Source organism: Otolemur garnettii, unplaced genomic scaffold, assembly GCF_000181295.1.
Source record: "Otolemur garnettii isolate 467f Iridium unplaced genomic scaffold, OtoGar3 scaffold00140, whole genome shotgun sequence".
Classification (NCBI taxonomy): Eukaryota; Metazoa; Chordata; class Mammalia; order Primates; family Galagidae; genus Otolemur; species Otolemur garnettii.
The window spans coordinates 3,054,340-3,061,530 of NW_003852535.1; the positions used below are offsets into that span (position 1 = coordinate 3,054,340).

General features: G+C 42.8%; 1 pseudogene; it reads left to right on the forward strand.

The window, feature by feature from the left end:
- Positions 1–6,949, forward strand: part of LOC100941703 — a 16,482-nt pseudogene extending 9,533 nt beyond the window's left edge.
- The last annotated feature ends 242 nt before the right edge of the window (positions 6,950–7,191 follow it).

A 7,191-nucleotide genomic window follows, 5' to 3' on the forward strand; every position in this document is an offset into this window, starting at 1 on the left:
AGGTTAGACTTATGACCTAAGATGTGATCAATTTTGAAGTATGTTTCATGGACTGAAGAGTAAAATGTGTATTCAGATTTGTTTGGGTGAAATGTTCTGTAGATGTCAGTTAGGTTCAAAAGTTGAATAGTTAAATTTAAATCTAAAATTTCCTTGATAAGCTTCTTATTGGAGGATCGATCTGATGCTGCCAAAGGAGTGTTAAACTCTCCGACTATGATAGAGCTGGGAGAGATCAAGTTGCTCATGCCTGTTAGAATATCTCTTATAAATTGAGGTCCATTCTTGTTGGATGCATAGATATTGATAATTGAAATCTCATCATCTTGGGTATTTCCCTTGACAAATATAAAATGGCCATCCTTATCTTTGCTTATTTTTGTTGGTTTAAACCCTAACGTATCTGCGAATAAAATTGCAACCTTGTTTTTTTCTGGTATTCATTTGCTTGGAATATAGATGACCATCCCTTTTCCTTGAGTCTGTATTTATCTTTTTAAGTAATATGTGTTTCTTGGACACAACAGATATCTGGTCTGAGTTTCTGTATCCAATCAGCCAATCTGTGCATCTTTAAAGGCAGTTTAGGCCATTCACATTGGCTGAAATTATTGAAAGACCTGGTGAGATATTGGTCCTTGAGTTGCTCAAAAGTCCAGTAGACATTTTTAATCCTTTTGCCACTGTGGAAGTTGGAATTTGATCAAAAGTTTCTGGGTGAGTTTACTTTTGTAGTGGGGGATTGCAATGGTCATTATGGAGGATAGATTTGAGAATTTCCTGCAGAGCTGGTTTAGTTATGGCAAGTTTCTTTTCTCCATCATAGATGAAACTCAGTTTAGCTGGATCCTGGGTTGGAAGTTATTTTGTTTTAGGAGATTAAAAGTTGCTGACCGTCCTCTTCTAGCCTGGAAGATTTCAACAGGAAGATCTGCAGTCATTCTAATACTCTGTTCTTTGTAGGTTATGGTTTTCTTGCGTCTAACTGCTTTCAGAATTTTTTCTTTCATATTAACTTCAGTGAAGTTAATTATGATGTGCCTGGGGGATGTCTTGTTCAGTTTGAGTCGTGCTGGGGTTCTGAAACTATCTGCTATCTGAATTTCAGAATCTCTTGGCATGTCTGGAAAATTCTCTTTCAAAATTTCATGGAGAAGAGCCTCTGTGTTTTGTGAGGCAGCTTCATTGCTTTCAGGGATTCCTATAAGGTGAATATTAGTTTTCTTCAAATTATCCCAGAGCTCTCTGAGAGAAAGATCCGTTCTTGCTTTTCATTTCTTTTCATCCTTGTGCTCTTGGCTTGTTCAAAAGCTTTGTCTTCAATGTCAGAGATCCTTTCTTCAGTCTGTTCCACTCTGTTACAAAGAGATTCTACCATGTTTTTCAAATCTTTGAGGGCTACAAACTCTTGCCTCAAAGTTTCAAAATCTTTGACCATTTTATCTTTGAAATTGTTGAATTCTGGAGTCATCTTTTGAATAATTTCTTGGGACATCTTTTGAATAATTTCTTGAGACATTTTTTGAATAATTTCTTGAAGTTCTAGCTCTTTCCTTTCTTCCATTCTATTTATCTTATTTACTATCCACATTCTGAACTCGATTTCTGTCATCTCAGCCATGTCTTTATGGGTTGGATCTTCAGATACCTCTGCCACATCCTTCTTTGGTGGGGTTGATCTACTCTGGTTATTCCTACTATTGGAGTTTTTCCACTGACTCTGCCCCATGCTGGATTTACTCTGTTTGGCTAGGTGAGCAGGTAAGAAGAAGTTGGGTTGGGGGCTCCAGAAGTAGTATTTTACTAGCCTTTTTGGGCAAAGGCTGGGACTGGTATTTTTTTCCCTAGAGCTTTGCCAAGGATGCGTATAATGCTACGGTCTGTGAGCCTGGGGGCCTGCATGTCTCTATCTTGTTTTTGGCTGGTCTCTGTTCTACCTTAGAAAATCAATTACTCTGGGCTACGATCTTGGCTGTGGAGAAATATCAGTGATTAAGTCACCCCTCCCCTGGCTGGTGGCAGTTGGGAAAGGAAAACCACACCTTCCCTCAGCCACACCCCCAGGGTATCACTTTAGATAGTTCTCAGGTGATTGGCCCAGTTCAAATGATCTAAGTCAAGTGTCCCAGTCAACATAAGTCTCAAGTGGGGGAGTTCAAGAGGTCTCTGGCAACTGTACAGCAGGGGTCTTCTGGCAGCTCAGGTATCATTCACTCTGGTGTCCTGTGGGGTCAGAAGGACCTACCCAGCAAATAAATTATTCGAGGAAGGTTGATGCCTCCTTCCCCACCTTGTACCTTCGTCACACCCAGTCAGTGGAGACCCCACAGGGTTGTGACCCAGTTGCCCAATAAGTGAATGTGGTAGGGCTTTGTGTCTCCCAGAATCAAAGTAGAGTCAATGCCAGCTCCACTTGGTTACTGCTCTTTAACCCCCACCAGCAAAGGGAGCTGAGGCCTGACTGTCTCAAGCACTCAGTGACAGCTGGAGAATGTTCCACCTGAAGACAATTTAGGCCTGAGAAAATCCAGAGAGCATCAGAGATTCTCCCTCAACCACCAGTTAATTTGCCCAAGTCAAGAGATCCAAACCTATTGATCAGATCAGTACCCACTTTCTGGTTGGAAAGATCACAAGGTCTCCAGCAACTAGATAATAGGAGTCTACTGGTAGCCCAAGTGTGGCTTGCTCTGATGCTCTGAGGAGTCAGAAAGGCCTGTTCAGTTGATGATTTGGAGTAAGGAGGCTGATGTCTCTTTCCCCTCCTTACTTGCCCTTCACCACCAGACTCTGGTAAACTCAGTCTCTGGTAACCCCACTACCAGTCTCTGTTAACCCAGACTCTGTAACCCAGTCCTGACCAATAGGTAAGTGAGTCGGGGTTTTGTGCCTGCCAGAGTCCAAGTGAAGTCAATGCCTCCTCCACTTGGTGACCACTCTTTGTTGCCAGCCAAGAGAGATAGTTGAAGCCTATCTACCTCAGGCACTCAATGGGAGCTGGAGAATATTCCACCTGGGCTCAATCTAAACCTGGAATTTGTTTTCTTGAAGTTGTGGTTTGCCTCAGTGGGAAAGACGTGCATTTATCTATCTCTTCTCTCAACTCGGCTCCCTACCTTCAGCTTCATTGGGTTCTTCTGGTGGTTGTCTCTCCCCCTGAACTGGAGTTTATGTTGAAAGCTAGCTCCAGTCAGCTCTCATCCCATGTTCCTCAGTATTCTTATTAAATGTGAAAATTGATGTTAGGGGATATAGCCAACCCGAGGATTTAGCAAAGTACAAAACACATTGAAACCAAGCAGACAAATAAACAGACTAAAATGCTACCAGACACACAAGCACACCTATGCCCAGACAATCAGAAACAAGTAAAAAAACAGACAAAAAAGAAAACTAAACAAAAGACAGACCAACAAACAAACAAGAAAAAAAGATAGTGGTAATAAAAGATAACCACAAAAATGTTGGTCATAAAATGATAGAAAAAACAAAAAGCAAAAAAACCCCAAACAAACAAAGAAGAAAGAAAATTTAAAAAAAGGACACCATTAAGAAAAACACTGTTCTTTTGAATGTATACAAACAAACCCCTTTATAAATGCAGTGGGGTTCCAGTTTAATGGGAATAGTTACGATGCAATATACTTTCTAGACAGCAGGTGGCGCTGTGAGTGGTTCCTAGACTTAAACCCCCACCCCCCAAAAAAGGCGGGGTGGGGGGGGCTTTGCTGGCAGGTTGCACAGATTCTCCCTACCACAGTTCCTGTAAAGTGTAAGGCTCCTGGACCAGCTTCAGATGCTGGATGGCTGGCTGCAGGTGAGATTGGGCTCTCCATGCTCCTGGGAGGGGTGTTATGGAGACGCCATATTTGGCGTTTTACATTACATCTGGTTCCTGGCTGGCTGCCCACTCCTATCTGTCCTCCAAACTCAGCACAGGAGTCCACACTTCACCAGATTTTCCACTCAACTCCTAGTTTCCCCTTGAACAGGAAATTGTTATGGTCCGTGGGAAAAGGGCTGGGTGCTTTTTGTGCCCATAGCTTTCAGTCCATTTCTGTGGGGGGGAAGGGGATGGTTACCTCTGGTTCTCACGACGGTAGGTGCAAAAGACCCACAAAAGACTTTTCAGTATTTGTAGGAAGGGAACGGATTCCCTGTGGGTCTCCGCATCAGTGCAGCTCCACACAGACTTCCAAAATTACAGGATGGATCGGTTCCTGAGCAGAGTCCCTTCCCCTCAAATTTCTGTCCAATTGCCTGGATCCCTGATGCCCCAAACCAGATCCAAATGGCTCCCCTTTCTGGCTGCAAAATTCCACTCAGGAGTCCATGCCTCACCACTCTCTCCATGAAACACCCAAACACCCCATGTATTGGGCACAGAAGTCCTTCGTGGGGGGAGAGATTGGTTTCTGCCTCTCAGGGCACCAGCTGCAGACCTGGCACTGCTGGTCACAGCTGGCACTGGTTCAGCTGCTGTCCTGAGTTTTTTCTGGCAGACAGCATAGTTCTGGGCTACACTTCCAATCCACCAATTCACCTCCTTGCTGCACACCCTGCGCTACTTGTCCATGCCAGCACTCCACATGGGGAAAGATCCAGCCCCCCCCTCACCTGAAACTGCGAGGAGAGTTGACCCAGGGATGTATCCACTTCGCCATCTTGCTCTGCCTCCCTATCCCAGAAGTTCTGATAACTCATATCTTCATTATTCTTTTGTTCCAAAAATTTGGTAATTTCCTTCTGGATCTCATTTTTGACCCACCTATCATTGAGCATAAGGTTATTTAGCTTCCACATTTTTGTTCAGGTTTGCAGATTCCTATTGTTACTGAGTTCAACTTTTATTCCATGGTGGTCTGAGAAGATGCAAGGGATAATTTCTGTTCTTTTAAATTTGCTGAGGTTAGACTTGTGACCTAAGATGTGGTTGATTTTGAAGTATGTTCCATGGGCTGATGAGAAAAATGTGTATTCAGTTTTATTAGGATGCAATGTTCTATAGATGTCCATTAAATCCAAATGCTGAATGGTTAAGTTTAAATCTAAAATTTCTTTCCTAAGCTTCTTGTTGGAGGATCTATCCAACACTGCCAAAGGAGTATTAAAATCTCCAACTATGATGGAGCTGGGAGTAATCAAGTGCTCATGCCTGTTAGAGTGTCTCTTATAAATTGAGGTGCATTCTGGTTGGGTGCATATATATTGATAATTGAAATCTCATTATATTGAGTATTACCATTAAGAAATATAAAGTGGTCATCCTTATCCTTGCTCACTTTTGTTGGTTTAAAGCTCATTGTCTCTGTGAATAAAATTGCAACACCTGCTTTTTCTGCTTCCCATTTGCCTGAGTCTATATTTATCTTTTAAGGTAAGATGAGATTCTAGTATGCAACAAATATCTGACCTGAGTTTTTGTATCCAGTCAGCCAGCCTGTGCCTCTTTAGAGGGCAATTTAAGCCATTCACATTGATTGAGAATATTAATAAGCCTGGTATAATTTTGGGTATCAAGTTTTTTGGAAGTCCAGTGTACATCTTTAATCCTTTTGCCACTGTGGAAGTTGGAATTTGATCAAAATTTTCTGTGTGAGTTTACTTATGTGGTGGAGGATTGTGCTGGTCATTATGGAGGATAGGTCTGATAATATCATGGAGGGCTGATTTAGTTATGGCAAATTTCCTCAACATGTGAATGTCATTAAAGTAGTTAATTTCTTCATCATAAATGAAACTCAGTTTAGCTGAAGACAGGATCCTGGGTTGGAAGTTATTTTGTTTTAGGAGATTAAAAGTCGATAACCACCCACTTCTAGCTTGAAAGCTTTCAGCAGAGAAATCTACAGTCATTCTAATATTCTTTCCCTTGTAGGTTAAGGTTTTCTTATGTCTAGCTGCTTTCAGAATTTTCTCTTTTACATTAACTTTAGTGAAGTTGATTATGATGTGCCTGGGGGATGTCTTGTTCAGGTTGAGTTGCGCTGGTGTTCTGAAACTATCTGCTATCTGAATTTTAGAATATCTTGGCATGTGTGGAAAGTTCTCTTTCATAATTTCATTAAGAAGAGCCTCTGTGTTTTGTGAAGCAACTTCATCGACTTCAGGGATTCCTATAAGGCAAATATTAGTTCTCTTCGAATTATCCCAGAGCTCTCTGAGAGAGTGATTCATTTTTTCTCTCCATTTCTCTTCATCCTTGAGCACTTGGGTGCATTCAGAGGCTTTGTCTTCGATGTCAGAGAGCTTTTCTTCTGCCTGCTGCATTCTGTTACCAAGGGATTCTACTGTATTTTTCAGATCTTCGAGGGCTGCAACATCTTGCCTCAGTGTGTCAATATCTTTGATCATTTTATCTTTGAAATCATTGAATTCTTGAGACAGCTTTTGAATAATTTGAAATTCTATTTTCCTCCTTTCCTCCAATCTGTTGATCTTATTTGCTATCCAGATTCTGAACTCGATTTCTGAACTCAATCACAGCCATCTGTTTATGGGTGGGATCTTCTATTGCATCTACCCTATCCTTCCTTGGGGGATTTGATATACTCTAGTTATTCAGGTTACCAGAGTTTTTCTGCTGATTCCACCCCATGCTGAAATTGCACTGTTTGAAGACATTCCAAATCCATTCTGCCAGTGGCTGCCACCGGAGAAGATGCCGGCTTCCTCTGGTTGTCCTGAGAGACAGAGCATGTCTGCCCAGAAAAGCCTCAGGGGTGTGAGCCTTATTGTTCCTGCTGCAGTAGCTGCTGCTCTTTGCCTTGGGGTACCACTGCTTCAGTGTGGTTCCTTCTCAAGTGACTGTCCTCTTGCAGTTCTCTGGCTGCTGGGCCTGGAGCGCTGGATCATGCAACTTGATCAGTCCTCTGTCTGCCCTGCCAGAGTGCCCGGGGAGTGGGGGAGCAATTGGCAGCCATGGGGAACACACTGGCTGGCTGGATAAGTCCTTGGTGATGCTGCCTGGGAGCCTATGGAGTGGGGAGCAACCAGCCACTGTGGGGGAAATTCAGGGCTCAAGCAGTTCTCTGGCTGCATAGCCAGGACAGCTGCTCTTGGGTCTCCTCTCACTGTCTCTGCAGACAAGGGGGGGAAGGGTGGACTGGAAATTCAAAATGGCAATGAGAGTGTTCTATTTTTCTGCCTGGTGAGAGGTTGTTCGGAGTCTCAGCAGAGTCCCTCCAGGGA